Source organism: Gossypium hirsutum, chromosome A12, assembly GCF_007990345.1.
Source record: "Gossypium hirsutum isolate 1008001.06 chromosome A12, Gossypium_hirsutum_v2.1, whole genome shotgun sequence".
Lineage (NCBI taxonomy): Eukaryota > Viridiplantae > Streptophyta > Magnoliopsida > Malvales > Malvaceae > Gossypium > Gossypium hirsutum.
In genome coordinates, this window is record NC_053435.1 from 97,075,397 (window position 1) to 97,096,575 (window position 21,179).

General features: G+C 32.2%; 1 pseudogene; it reads right to left on the minus strand.

Annotated features, from left to right (window-relative positions):
• Window positions 1–2,544: 2,544 nt before the first annotated feature.
• On the minus strand, window positions 2,545–12,308 carry LOC107939853 (uncharacterized; annotated as a pseudogene).
• Between the last annotated feature and the right edge of the window lie 8,871 nt (window positions 12,309–21,179).

Consider the following 21,179-nt stretch of genomic DNA (forward strand, 5'->3'; position numbering starts at 1 on the left):
CATGTAATTGACCATTTAGGTAACCTTTGAAGTATGTTGGGTATGTTTTAAGGTGGTCGAATGGATTTGTTTGTTATAAACTTGACATTGGTTGATTTTGTGTGCCTACTATGCCTTAGTTGTATGAATATTGATGTGTGTAGGTTGGTACCACTTTCAGTGAGAAAAATGACTTGGAAAATAATCTATTTCTATCCACATGGTCAGAGACACGGGCGTGTGTCTCAGCCGTGTGTGATACACGGCCATGTGTCCCGTGATGTTTCTTTTAAAACCAAGTCAGTAGCTTCACACGGGTGTGTGGCTTGGTCGTGCGGCACAATCCAGTTTTCACACGGCCTAGCAGACGGTCTGGCAGACGGGCATGTGAGGCCATTTCAAAGGGTACACGACCTGGCACAAGGGCGTGTGGTCTGACGGTGTGACCCAAGTCAGAGAGTTACACGGGGTTGGACATAGCTTGAAGGACGGGTGTGTCCCATAGCCACACAGGCGTGTCCCCTGTCCACACGGGCGTGTGACCCCTGTAGTTTGAAAAATTTTTCATGTTTTCTTAAAAATTCGTAGAGAACTCAGTTTAATCCTGAACAACTTCTAATGTCTATTTGGGGCCTCAAGGGCTTGTATTAGGGACTGTATAAATGTATTTGAATGGTTTTTTATATGAATGATAAATGTATACGAAATGTGTGATTGTTTGACTTATAAATCCGATAATGCTCCGTAAATCTATTCCGGCGTCGATTACGAGTTAGGGGTGTTACAATACAAGCGTGACACCTATGAGAAAGGCGCCACCAATAAAATAATATTTTTATAGAAAACCAAAAAAAATATTTTAATATAAAAAAGTGGTTGCACCCGTCAAATAGGCGCGACAAAAAAAAATACCATTTTCGTATATAATACAACAACCTATTTCAGTATTTAATTTTTTTTTTATTATTTAGGTAAAAAACCCAAAAAAGTGTCCTTCTCTTCAATGTTTTTCAACAGCCTTTGAATTTCTTGTTTAAACCAAAAAAAAAAAAATCATCAGTAGCCTTGGCATTAAATTGACATACTTGATCCAACTTGACAAGCATAATTATAAAGTCTCATATTGGTTCTACTTCACTACACTGCGAATTTCAGAATCAGTTACAACTTCTAAAAGCAATTTAATTATTTAACTTTTCAATATTTTCGTCATTCTCACTTTTTGAGTCTTCATTGCTCCATGAAACATTAAAATTCTTATTTTTCAATAGTGTTTGCTCACTCAACTTGTACATGACCAAACCCTTCACACTCGTAACACTGAATGTCTCTCTTCTTTTCTCTAGGGTTCTCATCAATAGCTTCACCTTTCCCTTTTTCCTTTATTGAATTTTTTACATTTACTCTATTTGGACAGCTTCTTGAATGTCTTGATGATGGGGTTCCAAGTGTTTCCATCCGTTCTTGCAGCTATTCTAAGGTAACGTTTCCTTTTAAGCTCTTCAAGGTTCATCATAAATGTTTGTAGTGACCCAATGAGTTCATTAATTCTCATTGTGTCAATGTCATTGGCGTCCTCTATAGTAGTCACTTTAATGGCAAATCGTTTAGGGTGAAACCTTAGCACTTTACGCATCGATTTGGAGTTTGAATGCTCCTCACCAAAAGCAAAGCCTTGATTAAAAATATCACATTGTTTAGCATTAAATTAAAAAAAAAGGGTATCTTCCTCGAAGCATTCTCAGAGTTTTGATTTGCAAGTCCCTTCATTTTGTAATCTCCAAGATTGTCCAAGCTGCTTTTACAACAAGATTTGTCTGAGCTCTTGATAATCAACTTCATAGAAGATGGCATTTAGAGTCTTAAAAGTAGCATTTGCAAGCTTCTCATTATCAGTTGTCCAAGTGACCTTTAATTTGTTATGTTTTATTTAAAAGTAAGTGAGAGATTGTTTATATAATGCATTTTCAAATAAATTAATTAGTATAATTTTAATAAGAAAGAATTTCATGATTAAAGAAGAGAGAAGTATGTATTGTTTGAAAGGAGAACCATTACGTTGGTTGTAGAAATAACCATCGAGGTAGTCACCTATCTCAACAAAAGGAGGACATAAAAGTGTTTCTTGGTATTCTGACCAAAATATTGTCATAAAACTGATGAACCTCCAACCATAAAACAGAAAAATACATCTTTATTCTTAACAGTTTGTTTTGTACAATAAATGAAAATATAATTTCTTTAAAATTCATCATTTTAGCAAAACGTGTCCTGTAGGCTTCCCGTTAATAAGGAAATTAATGCCTTTCTAATGTTTTAATAAATTTTTTGGTAAAATATTTAGTCATTTTTCCATTTTCATATTAAAAATTATGTACTTTCAAGAAAAAGATTAATATGCTAAAAGGACTTCCACCCTTGCAAATTGCAGGTATATATAATTTCCTTGACCAAGCTGATAGGGGGCAATGGCTGAACATTGGCTACATACAATCTCAATTAGATATGTTAAATTTATAAGACTACGACTATTGAATTCAACATAATTTAACATTGGCTGAAATATATCTAATGCTTGGATACTTTCATATATATGAATAACTTTCTGGGTACGTCATGGAATACATCTTCGGAACCCAGAAAAATAAATATATTACACATGATAGGGAATCTTTCTTTTCCTACCACAGGGATATTAACTATGGAGTTTTCATTCTGAATTACAAAAACTGAACCACCCCTCTTTCCCATTATACTCTACAAATATGGTTGTCTACCCTTTCAAATACCAACAAAATGGGGGAGTTGCCGAACTTCTCTACAAGGGCAAATGACTTACCCGAGCTTTTTTTATTTACTGATCCTCATCCAGATCAAGCCCCCCAACCTCTTCTTCCTATCAAAAACAGCTTTAAAGGATTCGTGCTCTGCACGAAGTCGCTCTTGGAATGAACTTTGCTTCTTTGAATTGCCAATGCTGTTGGATGTATGGCTCTCCTCTTTAGGTAATGGGTTAGACTTCTGCATGTGATGTTGTAAAAGCACAAGAAAAAATTAAAAAGTTAGCCTCTCAAAAACTACCGAACTCAGAGCACAAGGGTATTCAACTAATCAACTTGAATAGAAGAACCATATAAAGTCAATCCTGTCATTCACTGGCTTCCCAGTGTCAACTAATTTCTTTCAAGAAGAAAATGTTACAGAAGGCTAGCTGTTAACTAATTGGAGGATATTCAATGTAATTATCTTCCATTTAAATCAAATTGGGTAAAACTGAAATAACAGAAGCGATAATTGTGCAACTGACCAGGTTGTAACCAGCTCCTGGTCCAATGACTAGAGACAGCATCTTGGCCTTCTTGGCTGCACCTATTAAAAACCCAGTGTCACCACCCTGACAAATAAGAGAAATAAAAATCGGGGTTATTAGCCACCAGGAAATTACATAAAACCAAAAAACCTCAGAAGAAATAGCATGGACATGGGATGTGAGTACAACAGAGTGACACTCGCAATTTTTCAAAAGATTTAGGACAACATACAGATATGAAATTAAAGAACCTATTAAACCTATTTTACTAGACTTTAGCTAATTATTTCATACTCAACCTTAACCAGGATATGGAATTAGAAAGTATATTACTATATTTTAATAAAATTAAGCTAATTATTCAGACTCAATCTTTGCCACCTACTTCACTAGACCCTTGCCTTCTCTTTTGATACCCAACCATTTAACCATCCCATTTTTGTTTCTTCTATCCTTTGGTTTAAGCTCAAGTAAAAAATAATTTGAGTAAAGCATTGGCTTTACGGTACTAAAGTAAAAAGATATGTTTCGCAATATATAAGGAGTACCTGATCACTCCAACGTACAGATTTTCCTTTGTTCCCATATGCTTGGATCAAGCCAGAGAGAGCGTTCAAATTTCCCTTAATAGCTTCTGATCCTTCAGTTTCATCTTCGTCCAAATTATTAGACCATTTACTCCTACTTAATTCTTTTACTTCCACAAGATAATCCCCCTCAGCATCCCATCTCTTCTCATCCTTTGAAGAATCTAAAGAGCCAAACCATAGGAAATGGGATGATTTAATAACATGTCAAACAGTAAAAGTTGAATATCAATACCATATACAATGTGCTGTGAAACCTCTCTTGAAGACCAAAATACCCTCATTATTTTTATAATAAAATTTTGTTGTAAGAGTTAATGTTAGTTCAATTACCTTAGTAAAGTAATAGTTTAATTGCACCTCTAAGTTTCAGTTTTTCTTTTTGATGCATGAATATAATTAAATGGAAATTAAGAGGTTTGAAACTTTTGTAAAGGTGAAAATACATTTATAATCCTCATTAATTTTTTATTAAGGGTATGCTTGGTTGGGTGGAAAAGTGGAGGGATAGGAGGAGGGAGTGGAAAAGTGGAAAGAAAATAAATTTTGAGTGTGCTTGGTTGGGAATGAGAGGAAAGAAAATAGGATACGTGATCATTTTCCAGCCTAATGCATAAAACCAATCCTTCCAAATTGGAATGATGAGCGGAGAAAAAATGAGAGAGGTATATATTAGTTCAAAATTATGCATTTTTAGAATGTTTTGTTTTCTTTCCTTTCATTGTTCAACTCTACCAAGCAATGGAAGGAAAGAAGATAATTTTTTTTCCATTTTTCCATTTTTCCTACCAAGCACACCTATGGAAAGAAAATTTATGTTTTCCATCCTTCTAGTTTTCTACGCCTTCTATTTTTCATCCTTCTAGTTTTCTTTCCACTCTACCAAGCAAAGCCGAAAATAACTTACTTGAACTAATTTCAAAGCTGTGGTCTGGTCCAACAAATCACTAATTTTTATTCTACAACTATTACAACTTAGTATATAGAAAATATACTAAATAATAAACTCATAATTGAAATTTTATTAACTTTAACCAAAATATAAACTCATAACTTACTTGAACTAATTTCAAAGCTGTGGTCTGGTCCAACAAATCACTAATTTTTATTCTACAACTATTACAACTTAGTATATAGAAAATATCCTAAATAATAAACTCATAATTGAAATTTTATTAACTTTAACCAAAATATAAACACTATATTCAATTGTTTTTTTTTAAATTAGGGTAAACTACAATAGAGGTCACCCAACTATGGTTTTTTTTCCTTTTCTGATCACCCAACTATGAAAGTCACAAAATAGTCAGCCAACTGTGAGTAAATTTCTTTTTTGGTCACTCAACTATTCAATTTTGTCTTTTTTGATCGCCAGCTGGCTAATCTAAAAATGAAAACACCCAAAATCCAAGATAGTTGGGTGACCAAAAACGACAAAATTGAAAGGTTCAGTGACCATTTTGTAACTTTTTATAGTTGGGTGACCAAAAAAGAAAAAAAAAACATAGTTCGGTGATTACTAATGTAGTTTACCCCAAAAATTATAACACTGCATGCAATATTACTACAGCAATTTGCAAATAAAGTATGCGTGTGTGCACATGCATGTAAATATATATTATATGTATATATACACATAAAAGGTATCCTATAAAGCTGTACAGAGAACTTTAGTCTTGAGGAGGAAGCTAAAAGTAGAAAAATAATGAACACAAAATTTGTTAGTACCATACGCTAAGTACCCTAATATTCATTTACTTATTCCCTGCCCTTAGCTTTCTCTCCAGTATTTATATCTTCAAATTGTTCGGGAGTGTTGCCATTAGTAGCTTCCATTAAACAGCAAAGAATTTCATAAGCATATAAAATTATCAACTACTGACATTATAGAATCCTCAACCTTTTATGACCCAACCAGTCAATAAGGTGAGAACTCCCTGGACCAACCTATAAATAAAGTAGTCTTGGATTTATAGCAAGATTAAAATATGAGATACTGTATGCTAATTCAGTAATGGAAATCTCTGTTCTATATTGTTCTGAAATCCCACAGCAACATATATTCCAATATATAGTAACCCTTATACAAGACTGCACAACCTAGCAAATATATATACTAACAAAAACGTGAAAACTGAAACTAGAGAACTCTTGCATTTGAGAAACAAAATACATTATGGTTCAAGTTTCAGACTACACAACACACCCAAAGTATCAGAACTCATTTGAGATGCAACTAAAAAATCAAGAAAATATATTGTCTAAAACGTAACACAAATGGATAGTATTCTTAATATAAACAAATTTGTCCATTCATGTTGGTCAATAACACAAATGAAGGGTGAAGCGATGACCAACAAGTGATATTGAGTACAAACTGATGCAGAAGGCACATAAATGAAGAGAAAAAATATACCTTCGGGTACATGGTCTCCAAGAGTGGGCAAGTTCACTTTCTCAGTCTTTTGTTCTTGTTGTCCTGCTAATACTTCTTCACGATCTCCATCTTCCATGTCCATGTCAACCTGGCAGATATAAAAAGAGAAACCAGCTTAAACTATTTAGAATACCAACTTCAAAATCACATGTTAAAGAGTCTGTGTTACCACAATCCTTCCAGGGTGAAGAAACATGACAAAACAGTGCCAAAACAAGTTATACAATGCTACAAGAAAGGGATTTTCCAAGTGACTTTTCCAACTACAACCAATCTTCCTTGTCAGGAAAAAAAAAAAGGAAGAAGAAGATTAAACATACATTTCTGTTTGGGTGCCAGAAAGAATTTTACTTGCAAAGAAACATTTGGACTAGAAGTTATCAGCGAAGCACTAATAAATGGGCAAAAATAATTTACCCATATATGCATGTCATGACTAAACATGAATTTTTTTTTCTCAATGGACGTGGAAGGCACATCCAGAAGTAAGATTTCAATCAGATTAGCATCATATGAAAGTCAATTACCTCCTGAATACCACTTTCCTTCAGGTCATCTCCATGGAATAATGACTGTCATAATAGCAAAATACACCATTCAGAAGAAGTTACAATATAATCTTGTCGTATCATATCAAAGTAACTTTGATTTCCAAATTCTTTCAAATTACAGAAGACAAGTTTATGTTTAAAATTTCTAAACCATGATGTTTGCTTTGTCCTAGAATTTCCAAAGCATTAACCGTAGTTAAAATTGGAAGCAAACTTAAGAAAAAAAGACCTTGATATCGAGTTGCAAGTATAATGACGGAGCTTCTTCCCATTGTCCTGCCATCTGTTGGATATCATCTAGGGTAAAACCATGCACATTCCTAGCTGCACAGCCCTGAAATTCAACATTATTATCAGCTTTATGGACAATTGAGTGAGGAAACTCTCTTGTTCAGTTTATAAAAAAAAAAATCAGCAACTTGTCAAATCAACATTAGAAATTAAACGCATGCGTATCAGGCAATGAGACAAAAATCTTGTTAAGAAAACACATTATACACACACTCACCACAGGATCCTTATATGTAGCTTGTAACACGTAAACTTCATAACCAGATCTCTGAAAAAGAAAGGAACAATAAGAAAAAACAGCTAATGAACAAAAAAAAAGGGGAGGAACCAACTAAAGAACTCAATAGTCATCATCATTAACAGCTTAAAGCATAGCACATCAGTTGAATAACATGCAAACAGGGTTCCTATTAGTAGTTTTATCATGCTTCACCCTAGAGGTTCAAGTCCAGAATTATATATGTAAACGGTCAGAGTAGGATTTGGATTACTGCAGAACTTTTCTACAGGATAAATGGAAATTGCAGGAAAAGTTTTCAAAAGTGATGCAAAAAACTTGTGGCAACTGATTAAAACAAATATATATATATATTAAAGTTGTTCATACTTTTTTATGATAGAGGCAAAAAAATTGGAGTTGTCAGAACAAAAAAACTTTAACCAACAAGGGGTCAACACCACCAACCTAGAAGCTAGCCCTTAACAAATTCATTGTATTGTACTGTTGAAAACATTCAGGTGTAGAAAACAAAAGCAAAAGCAAAATGTAAGATAAGCTTTGACATATGTTCAAATCATTTGACCATAAATGAGAAAACCCATCATCAATAATAATAGTAGCAATGAACCCATTGAGACATCAAACTTGCATAAGTACATACATTCATGCTCATACCAGAAAATAAGAAATGCTTTAAACTAGATGATATTATAATAGTCAAGCATGAAATCTACATGCAAACTCGTAGCACTGGCAAGAAAAATACTGGGACCATAATGTAGGCTTTTCCACACCCTAAGTTCAAAAGCGCATATAAGGAATATCAATAATAATTTGGTATACTCAATTGAATTTTTAGATGATATTATAATAGTCAAGCATGAAATCCACAAATTCAATTTTGGTAGAAGGCACAATATGTCAACAGTTTGTTCAAAATCAGAGAAGTATAATGGCAACTAATTGTAACCTAAAAGGAAGATTTATGATTGCCATTGCACAACAGGTTGCACCTTCTGAAGATAACACCATGGGCCTCGAATTACAAGTATTTCAAGCATGACCAAAAGCATCCTATTTTTCCTCTCTTTTTTTTTTTTTAACTGAATTACCTCTTAACCAGAGAACTTTACATTTCCATGAAAGCGACAACCACTTTACATTTCGAAAGCAAACCAGAACCTCAAGCTAGGGGGGCAAGAAAACATCACTAAAGATAAAAAGGTCAAATGAATGCTGGAGACAAAGACTTCCAAGCTCCAATCCAAAAGGATTACTTATACTTATATTTCTTTCCCTAGATGGGTCAAAACTTTTTCCCATGCAGTAAAAAGGATTAGATTAAATCAGGGACGAAAAATAGAGAAGATTTCACAAGTAAAAAAAAAAAAAGCTTTAATTAAAATCAAAAGATGAGGAAGAAAACTCAAAAAGAAATAAGACCCATGTTATGCAAATGAAGACCTGCACACCTTTAAAATATTCCCACAGAACATACTTGCAGAGAGGGGTGTGAGAAAGAATTGAGAGTATACCTTTCCAATTGCCCAAAACTGAGCAAAATCAGCTACCCGCAGATTGCGGTCATCCACTAAGACGAAGCACACATACCAGCAAGAAAAGGGTCAATTGCCGAACAAAAACTGCATCTGTAGTTAGTAAAAATGTAAGCAGTGCATGGGCACTGCATGACCACTTAAAATGCTAATGAAGCTAGATCACTCATGTGGTTAAATGCTGTAAAAAGGCAGCATAACAGGGAGAATGTTTAATTGTTTCATCTAATGAAGCCTATGCGTTCACTGTCCCATTTCTTTTTTCTCTCCTTGTGAAGGAATAATGAGAAAAGAGTTCAAGCCATCCTCAGTTTTCTAAACCATACTGAATCTAATGCAGGTACATGAACCTATAATCTGAAGGAAACATCTTTACACTACCACCAAGAACAGAAGAATTTGAAAATAAAATATAGGCATCACCACAAAATCATCAAACCAAAAGGAAACATGTAACCATATCAGTATTAAACTTAATTTTTCGACCACAAACGTCATCTAATCCACTTAAAGAACAGAATGACAATAATAATAGAACAAAAATAAAAATCAGTTGTGTTCATTAGTCTAGTATTCATTTGAAGAGCCATACCAATTACAAAACTGAAGATCCCATCTTCAAGGGTCCTCTTAAATGCTTTCAACATGCTTTCTCGATATGCCTGTAGCATATTACATAACATTAAATTCTTTTAAAACAATAAGAGCAAGTATCATGCATTAGCAAAGAAATAGTGCAATTAGGAATACAAAGACTAGGTTGCTGCCATGCATGCATCTACTAATATTTGAATGCATAAGAAAAATCCAGAATTCCCAGACTGGAGAATTTTTCCAATCTGGCAGAATATTCAATGACTAGATGTTTTCAGCAGCAATGTAAAACCTAACCATGAAAAAATACATAAACGCAAATTCCAACTCAAGCCCCTGACAAGATTGCCCATTTTATATAAATTACTAGCTTACCTCCTCCATTTCAGGTTCATAACAGTACTCCATAACCATCTTCTTCACTGTTTTCTTACTTCGAACTGAACTTGATGATTTTGAAACTTCTATCTCCTCATCCTTTAATTTATATGACATGAAACATATTAGAAATTTCCACATAGCTAATCCTTCAACTGTCCATGAATATTAAACAGAAATAAGAAAAACAAACAGGCCTTTTCAACTTCGGTCATAAAATAATCATCCATGGAATGGATACGAGGAGCATCACCACCATTTTCAACCTCAAGATCTCGTAACATCTTTGCTAAGTAGCTCTTTCCGCTACCTAAACATAAAAGAAATGGTGTAAATTAAATATGCCAAACATGATCATACAGTTAATGACATCTTAGCCTGTCTCCTTTATCCGCATATAAAGGTCACAAAGGTTATTGTTGCACACTATGACCACAAGAAACACCCATAGCATTTTCCGAGGAAATTGAGGATAACCAGCAGATGCTCATAAAAGATGCAGTTCTCAAGCACACTCAGATTAAAAGGTGAAAGCATCATCTTATGTCACCATTGGTGCCACTTCAAAATTTTGTTTCCAGAAACTCACTACATAGATGAGCTTCATTACCTCCCAAGTGAGAAATACAGTCATATCATTACATCTTTCAATAACAGGGAAAAAAAAACACTAAACTAAACACTTGAAGGAAAGAAAAGTACAAAGTATGAATCATAAATAAGATATGATCTGGATCTAGTTTCTCATTCAGCTAGTGGTGCACAAAGAACAAGTATAATTTCTTTATTCTCTGATAAAAAACAAACATATTATTAACTTAAACCAATCAATTCAAAAATGCCTGAACTCACTGTGAGCAAAGTTACATTTTTACATGCTAAAAGCAACTAAAAGTGAAACATTTAATTCTGAAATGTCAAGGTGTTCACTACTCCATATACTCATTGAGAATAATTCAACTTACTTTTATTATTTAGCAAATATTAGCCAATGACTGCCTGCATTCCAGCAGCTAAAAAAAGAGAGGTAAATATATCAACTGAAGTGCAAGTATTAAATATAATTTACCTGGAAGCCCTCGAAGAATTATCACAATATGATCAGGCCGAGAAGCTCTATGAGGCATCTTAAACAACTCAGAAGCATCAACAAATTTAGCCTTATCAGAAGATAATTCCTTTGGAGGAATGGCCGCATATTTCACAGAGGACGTCCTATGGATAGCCTGAGGATCCTAAAAACAAAAATATGTAAAGATAACGTTCATCCTTGGAAAATACAGTTTCAAACACCAATGCTGAATAACCAACTAAAAACAAGCGATTACCTCCCTATGGAAAGCATGTGGAGGAGGTTTGTTCTGATAGTAAGGCTCAGTAACCACCGGATAAGTGGAATGTGCTGTGACTGATGAACTAACACCTACTGGAAATAAAGAAACTGATGAATTGGATGATGAAGAATAAGCCTCCACGGGCAGAGGTGGTGGCGGAGAAGCTGGAAGAGGAGGAGGTGGCGGCTGAGACATGTGATTGCCACCAGGGTGTGGCAAATAACCTCCCAGTCTCTGTTCATAACCTTGCCAATGATTGACCGCCGTGGGCACTGAATCTTTATGCTGAATCTGCTGCGGCTGATTATAATTATAATTACTATTACCATAATAATCGGTATAATTATTAAGTGAATCTTCGATGTTATACATCTCTGAACTCCTTGGCGGCATTAAGTTGACGTTGTTATTGTTATTAATATTATTATGGAGAGATTTATTCTCTTGGTTAAATCCACTAAATGAAGCAGCTCCATGATCATGAATCAACTTCAACCTTCTCTCATCCTCCGTCAAAATCCGAGCAGGACCCGAACAACCCTCCTCAATCCTCGGTCTTTTGTAGCTCCGATCGACGTCACCACCACCAGCCGTAGCATAATCGTAGCCGTAATTAGGGTTGGTATGCCAGGATCTAGGATCAGCAAACCCATTGATGTAAGGAGGAGGAGGTAGTGGCAGTGCTGGGGCTGGCTGTGGTGGAGGTGGAGGTGGTGGTGGTGCCGGAGGTTGGAAGGGGTCGAATCCAGGTCGGGCATAATTCGGATGCTGAGGGTAATTAGGGTTTTGATGATGGTAAGGAGGGTAAGGAGGGCAGAATGGGAAGTGAGGAATTGAACAAACTGGGCATGGGCTAGGCTGCTGTGGTGGCGGTGGTTGCCGCCACTGACTATGAGGTTGTTGGTGATGATAGTATTGATCCATGATTTTGGACTAAAGAATTGTCAGAGAATGAGCAATTCTAGGGTTTTGCAATTATAGTTGAAGAAAACACAGCTGAGCGACGACGGAAGGGATGAAACTAGTTGTTCTTTTCTTTAACTCCGAATTTCAATGATAAACTAAAATTTTTACAACAAAAATTAAATTAAACAGAGCAAAATTCGGGATAGATTGATTTAACCTATCAATCTAATTTGATGGATTTTAATTTTTACTGGAGTGAAGGGATCGGTTAAAATGAATAATTTTTGAAATATTAATCAATTTTAAAAATATTAATAATTGAAGGATTGAATTATTATGTGTAAAAAATTACGGAATGATGTAAAATCAGTTTAATTTTATTTAATGTAGGTGAATTCTTCTCCTGAATTAAATAAATATTATATATAGTATAAATATTTTTTTAAAATATATAATGTTGCTTTTTAAAATATCTCTTTTTCTAAAAAATAATGCTTAAAATAGTTTTTAAAAATTTTTATCGAAAATATTTTTAGCCTTTTTAAATGTTTGTTTCGTGTAAAATAGGATAGTCAATGTAAAAGGTTTTTCAGCCAGCATAAAATTACCCTGTTATTCCCATAAAATGTCTTATTAATTTTTTTTCCATTAGATATTTTCTAAATTGATAAGGTTCTATTCACTTTAACAACCCCATACCCTATTCAAATATTGGGTCAAAATACTAGGATGTTATATTCTCTACTATATTCTTCTCTTATCAAATATTTTCTTATAAATTTTCATAACTTTTCAATTTAGTCCCTTTTTGTCATAAAAGTTTAATATTCATTAATTAATCATATTTGTTACATTTTAATCATATAATTTATCTCAATATCTTATTTCACATATCAAATTTCTATGTATTTCACTTCTACTATTTCATCCACAAATTTTCTCAAGTTTAACAATTCAATCCTTGTTATCATAAAAATTCCATAGTTTTCCCCCATTTCACTTTTATGATACTTTATGCATATTTCACCATTTCATAACACATTCATTAAACTTTTACCATAATTTCATTATTGACATATTAAATTGTTTCACACTTAAACTTTTATACATTTTTTCAATTTAGTCCTTATTGCCATGTAATTTATTTTTTCACCATATAAGCACTTTAATCAAATAATTCATTATAAAATCATATTTCACATGAAAAATTTTCATGCATATCACTTCTCTTGTTTCAGTTAGAAATTTCACAAAGTTTACAATTTAATCCTTAATATCATGAAGATTCATTATTTATTATAATTTTACCTTAACATCATTTTGTAATCATTTCACTACTTATTATAATCTCAAATGTATGTTTCATTGAAAACAACTTTTATGAAATATTTTCAAGAAATTTGTTAAACAACAAAAAATATTTTATACAGATTCATCCAAACACCAGAAATATTAAGCTTTTCAGAAAAGTAAATCATTTTCCATAAATTATTTTTGAAAACCATTTTTAATAAAACAAATTATTGTATAAAAAAATTGAAATTCTAAAGTTAAATTTGTATATTCTAATATTGAAAAATGCTAAACTACATCGGTGTCGATCCATTTATAACATTTAATTTAATTCAAAAAATAATATAAATTAACATAATTATTAGAAAACAAATTTTAACAAAATTTTGAAAAATTTGTTTTTGAAATATTATTTTTAATTTATTTCTAATTTTATTATTAAAATTTATAAAAATATAATATATTTTATTAATACATACTATTAACATGTGCATCACACAAGTAAAAAAAACTAGTAAGTATATATATATATATATATTTAGAGGCTAATTGAGTTGGAGTTTCCTATAATTTGAGTATTCCTTTATTTTTATAAAATAACAATATTATTGTAAGGGTGGTTATATCTTTTTTTTATTATAAAAAGTTACAAAATGGTCATCTAACTATTGGATTTTTTTTGTTCTAAAAAAAAGATAGAGGACAGCTTTTAAAATTTATATAATAACAAATTTAGTTCTCAACTTTTACACATTGTATCAATTTAGTCTTAATTTTGTAAAATTTAGCTCTCAATGCTTACACATTACCTAATTTTCTTATTTTTTTACATGAAAATATAATTCAATACACAATGTGTAAATTAAAAATAAGAACAAAAATATTTAGATTTAAAAAATCCTATTTATTATTAAAACTATATACTCCCCAATTACATTGTTGTTCTTATATTTCAAATGGCTAAGAACTTGGCATCTTTCAATGACAATTAACTCATTTATTGTTAGATTGAGTTGGCTCCTATTGATGAAGAAAATCAAAGCTTTTTTTTTTTGAAGTTGTTAGACTTAAAATTAAATTGAATTAACGAAGTGAATACTTTTTATCTTGACTAAATTCATTGTGGTTCAACCTTTTAGATGTTGCTAGAATAAGGTCAAACCTTTAAAAATGGTTATATAATGGCTTAACATTTACAAAAGTACTCAAATAAAAGCCAAGCCTTTTAAAAAGGTCAAATAAGAACAAAATCTTTTCGAAAGTGCTCAAATAAGGACTAAATATTTTCGAAAGTGCTCAACTAATGGTTTCTCAAATATTATATATCATGTTTCAAATTATGTTTTTTTTTCAAGCAACGTCTAGTGTTTTTTATTTTAATATGTCGTCGTTTACCTATTTTTTTACTACAAACTAGGCTAAAGCGCATGAATAGTCTTTATTTAAGCACTTTTGTAAATGTTAGACTCTTGTATGACCATTTTGAATGGTTTTGCCCTTACATGAGTAATTTCTAAAAGGTTGAGCCCTAAGTTGAGCATTTAGTATGTGCTTGGTTGGGTGGAAATATGAAGTGATGGGAGCAGAGAACGAAAAAGTGGAAAGAAAATAAATTTTGAGTGTGTTTGGAAGGAAAGAAAAGTGAGATGAAAGAAGATAGGAAAGATGATCATTTTCCATCCTAATGCATAAAATTTAATACATCCAAATTAGAAAGATGAAATGAGAAAAAAATAGGAGAGATGTGTAAGTTAGTTCAAAATTATACATTTTTTAATTGTTTTATTTTCTTTCCTTTCACTTTGCTCAATAGAGTAAAAAGAAAATTTGACTGATGGAAAATTGAAGGGGTAGAAAACTAGAAGAATGAAAAACATAAATTTTTTGTACATAAGTGTGCTTGGTAAGAAAGATAAAAAAATAGGGACAAAAAAAAGGGTAATTTTTGTTCCTTCTATTACTTGGTAGAGTTGAAAAGTGAAATGAAAGAAATTAAAACAATTGAAAATTGCATAATTTGAACTAAAATACACTTCTCTTCCATTTTTTCTCATCTCATCTTTTCAAATTGAAAGGGTTGATTTTTATGCATTAGGGTGGAAATTGAACATCCCTCCTATTTTCTTTTCTTTCACTTTTCTTTCCTACTAAGCACACTCCAAATTCATTTTCTTTTCATTTTTCCACTCCCTCCTCCCATCCCTTTACTTTTCCACCCAACCAAGCACACTCTAAGTGTGTTTGATGGGGAAGAAAAGTGAGAAGAAAGAAAATAAGTGTAACACCTCTCACCCGTATTCAATGCCGGAATAGGGTTACGGAATATTACCGGACTTACAACACATTTAAACATGCTTTTAATCTATTCATACAGTCAAAACCATTTTTTATGAAAACGGGGTCTACTTGGTTTTGAAAATGAAAACGAATATTGGAGTCGCCACCGATCTTTATTAGGTGTGATCGGATCATCTTTGCTTTAATAAAACGTTTTAGTTTATTAAAATGGTGTTTTTGGTCTACGAAACTCGAGAAAATGAGTTCGGGAGTCGGTTACGTGTGAGGAAGGATTAGCACCCTCGTCACGCCCAAAATTGGTACCGAATTGATTTGTTAGTGTCTTAATGTCGAAAGTTGAAAATTGGGAATGGATTTAAAATACGATCTTTTTTATTAATGTCGATTTTAAAAATGCTTAAATTAGATCAAAACATTTTCGGTTTAACGAGAAAATTGAAACCCCGTAAGTTAGGGCACAATTCCTCGAATTTCCTAAAACGCGAAATCTTGCCTTATTTAGAAAATTTTCATTTCGAAATATAGCGAGTATGATATTTAACGATGTGTATTATTTTGTTTGGAGTAAAATAAAATGATCCATATTGGATAAGCATGTTAAAGCTTAATACACGATACGATGACATGAAATAAGAATATAGTAATGTGCATGGAATAATAATGCATGGATACAATATTATACAAGTGAATAACAATGATATGAAAATACGGATGAACGAATTATAAAACATACAATGGCAATAATCACATGGCATACGTTACTTAAATACGAACAATAATAATCAAGAGAACGAAATAACATAAAACCATTTAAAATAAATAATGAAACAATTTTAAATAAGTAATACATAAAAAATGAGTTTAAAATAGATATTATAAAAAACAATTTAAAGTGAATAGTATAATACAATCTAAAACAATTAATACATAAAGTAATTTAAAAATAAAATAATGCAATCTTCAAATAAATAATATATATAACAATATAAAAAAATGGTTTAATATAAGTGATATATGAAATCTTAAGATAAATAATAATAAGTAGTTTACAACAAATAATAAAAGAATTTAAAATAGTTTACATCTAAAATAGTATAACAAAATAACATATAATTTTTTTAAAATAAATAATATACACATATGAAAGTTTAAAATAAAAAGATATAAGAAAAAAAATTCAAAATAAGTAATATGTATAATAGTTTAGAACAAACAATATATTTAGAACTTAAAATGAATAATAGTTTTAAAAATGTAAAGATTTAAAATACATAATAAGAAAATGATTTTAAAATAAATAATATAAGAAAACAAACTTAAAATAATAATAATAAAATAATTCCTAACAATTCTGAATAAACGAATAAATAAATAAATTAGCAGACTAGTACTAGGCTGAAATTAAATAGAAATTTAAAGGTAAAAATTGTATATAATGAGAAAAAGGTGGTCAAGGACTAAGATGAAATGTGTTGAAACGATGAGGGACTGAATGGGAAATATTCCCCTCCCTTAGGCGCAACGTTTCATCATGGACCCGAATGTAAACAAAAATAAATTATGCGGTTAGATTTATAAAAATGAATAAAGTGAATGAAAGGGCCAAATTGCAGCGCGCACAAAGACGGAGGGACCTCGCGCATAAATATCCCAATAATGGGAAACACGCGGATCCCTCCTGGGTACGGGTCGGATTCAGGTTCCCTCCCCCAAACGACGCCGTTTTGAGGCCTGTGGGGAAGGTTTGAAACTACGTCGTTTCGACGTTGTATTTAAGCCCCCCTTTTTTTTTTAAAAAAATATCATTTCTGCCTCTTTTTAAAAAAAAAACTAAAAAAACCCTTAGTCTCTCCCCTTTCTTCCCCCATTGCCGACCAAGAGAACACCCAACTGCCGTCGGTCGCGCCACCACCGTGATCGGTGGCCGGTGTAGCGCAAATGGGCACTTCAAACCCTGTTTCGAAGCCCCTTTGAAGGCCAAACCCTCAGCGTCCTATAAGAACGAAGGAAGAGATCCCTCAGCCTCCTTTCGAACCTGATTACATCGATGGAGAAGACTCTCCGATGGCGCATCCGTGGGGGTTCAGGTGAGGTTCTTCCTTTTTCTTTTTATTCTTTGCTTTTTTATACTTAAAATAGATTTGTAAAAAATGAAATAAAAAAAAAACAAGAAGATAAAAGAAAAAAAAAATCAAAACAACAACCTTTTCAAATTTCTATTCTGCGTTTTTGATCTCTGATATGCGTAATACAATCCTTTTTTGTATTAAAAAAAAAACCCTTTTACATTCGGTTTTTTGGTGGCTTTATAATCGATTGTTACAAAATATTATATTTTTGCTTTTCCTTGCTACTGTTTGTTGCCTCTGCTTGCTCTCTTTTTGTTGTTTGCAAGCGCTGACGGAAGTGACAGGATGAGCTATTCTGGTGCAAGGCCGAGTCTCGGGCGTCAGAGGCACTAACAAGGCACGTGGAGGGAGTAGCTGCGGCACATGGGTAGCACCGCCAGAAACTTAAGGGCTTCTGGCTTCTGCCAAAATTTGTTTAGGTAGTAGGCCATAGAATTTGGGTTTTAGGGTTTTTTATTTTGGGTTTTAAGTTTTTAAGCCTGTTGGGCTTGTTTTGTAATTGTTTTTTTTGTGTTTGTTGGACTGTTTATTTTGGGCCCGGGCAAAATTTGGGTCTTACACATACATTCATCAATCAATATCAATCAATTTGTCCCTAATACGAGCCTAAGAGGCCTTAAACATGACTTGGGAGTGGTTCGAGACTAAACTGATAACTTAAGAAACTTTCACAAACTTTAAAATTTTTTCTCAAAATAGGGGACACACGCCCGTGTAATCAGACCATGTGTCTCACACAGCCACCAGACATGCTCATGTCACAGGCCGTGTGAACATTCAAAATGGAAGCACATGGTCGTGTCCTAGCCTTTGTCCTACCCCGTGTCCAAACAAGTGAGCTTATTGACTTGGGTCACACGGCCAACACACACGCAATTGTGGCTAGCCCGTGTGCCTTAAAAATGGCCATACAGTCCCGTGTATTAGGCCGTGTGCTAGGTCGTGCCAAACCTGTAGGGTATATTGACTTATGTTACACGACCAAGTCACATGCCTATATGTGAGGATGTGTAGAGCATATTGACGTTGTCGAAACCATTTTTTAAATTTAAAGAAAAGCGGGGAATCGACTTTTTGAAAAACGAAAATGTGAAGTCGCCACCGATCTTTTTGTTTAGGTGTGATTGGATCACCTAGAAATTTGGTTATTTTAATAAAGTATTTCTTTTTACTAAAACAACGATTTTGGTCTTACGAAAATATGAGAAAACGGGTTCGGGAGTCGGTTACGCATTAGGAAGGATTAGCACCCTCACTACGCCCAAAATTGGTACCAAATCGATTAAATACTATCCTTATGTCTAAGATTTAAAAATGTTTTTTTGAAATGTGGTTCCTTTTATAAACATTTGAATAGCCCAAGTTGGTCGTCAAAATTCTCTTGTTTCAAAGGAATACAGCATCACATCCAGCACGATAGGATACGATCCTTTATGCCCTCGAAAACACGATAAATTTTGACTTCCAAAAGTTTATATGTTGAAAATTATAAAAGGATGCCCAATTTTTAGTCCAGCGAAAAACCGAAACCCAGCACGGTAGGGCACGATTCCTCGAATTTCCAAACAGTGAACATTGTCTCGCTTTAGCATTTAGAAAACGCAAGTAAAATTCCAAAGAAACATTCGATTATTTTGAACAAACAGGAAATTGCAACCCAGCACGATAGGGCACGATTCCCCGAATTGTCAAATATCTAATATTACCTTCATTTTGAAGAATTTTTAAAGACACAAGTGAAATTCCAAAGGAATATTCGATTGTTTTGAATAAACGGAAAATTGCAACCCGACACGATAGGGCACGATTCCCCGAATTGTCAAATATCGAATATTGCCTTTGCTTTTTAAGAAATTTCTTTTTAATGAATAATTATAAAACTAGCTTAAAACACGTTAATTCGACTTGGAATAAAACGGAATACTTAGTTTTTAAAAGAGGGGTTGAAAACTATAAGACAACATTTCATAAACCAAAAAAAATAAAAGCAAGAGACGATATATTTGCATAAATACCATGATAGATGAATGAAGATAATATAGCCTATTTAATCAACTAATGAAATAAATATAGCTAACCTAAAAAATATAATCCAATTTCAATCATGCGTTGAAAATAATTGATGTAACAATACTAAAACGAAAATTATAATACAACAATACATCACAACAAAACAAAATAAAACAATACACACAGTAGTATGCCGCAATGATATATAAAACCTAATATGATATAATCAATACAAGACATACGAAATAAAATGAAAATAAAAAAAATGTGGCATACAGCTAGTTTGAAATAATGATAAACATGCAATGTATAAGATATGAATTGATGGATTTTAAAAAAAACTAGAGATATATGTAATCTTTTAAATGAGTGTTATAGAATAGATATTTTAAATCACATAATATACAAGGTTTTAAAAACATTTTAAAATACATGCAATAAAGATAAATTTAAAATATAAACGGATAGCCAAAATGTATGATAAAATAGCATTTTAGAAAATATACTACATACGTAATGGATTAAAAGCATACACACATATATGTATATATATAGAAATTTAAAAGCAATTACATGTAAAAATAACATTGAAATGATAATATGTATAAGACTAAATCAATTTTATTATAAATTACATAATAGATTTAAGAACATGCTTATATATATAAAAAACTATATGTATAAAATACATAGATTTAGAAATGTATACGGATTAGACAAAGGCATCAATAAATATATACACTTGCATAATAATGATTTAAAAGATATATTATGTAGGATCATGTAATAATATATAAGAATAAATTTAAAAGGAATTATATGTGTAAAATAATATGAGATTATTAGTATACATGAAATAAAATTAACTTTGTTATAAAATATGTATATTTATATCTATATAATTGTGTATATATAAAAACATTTATAAAAAAAATGTAAAAATATGATTACCAAAATTACAATAAATAAGTAAATAAACGATACAAATGATGCAATTTATACAAATAAATAAACACGAATAAAAAAACATGAAATCAATCTAAAAATAAACCAAATTGAAGTCAAATTAAAACAAAGAGGATAGTTTAAATAAAATAAACTGTTAAAATAAAAAGGACCAACGCGCAACATGTGCGAATGCACAGCGACCAAGTCTAGAAATAATCCAGACCCCAAAACGCAGCACTGAAGCTCGGACCAAAGTGCAAACGCGCGCAAATTATGAGAAAATTTAAAAGAAAAAGAAATGCGAATATAAGCTGATTTGAATGCTGCGCAAAAGGGGAATGACTTATATTGAAAATAT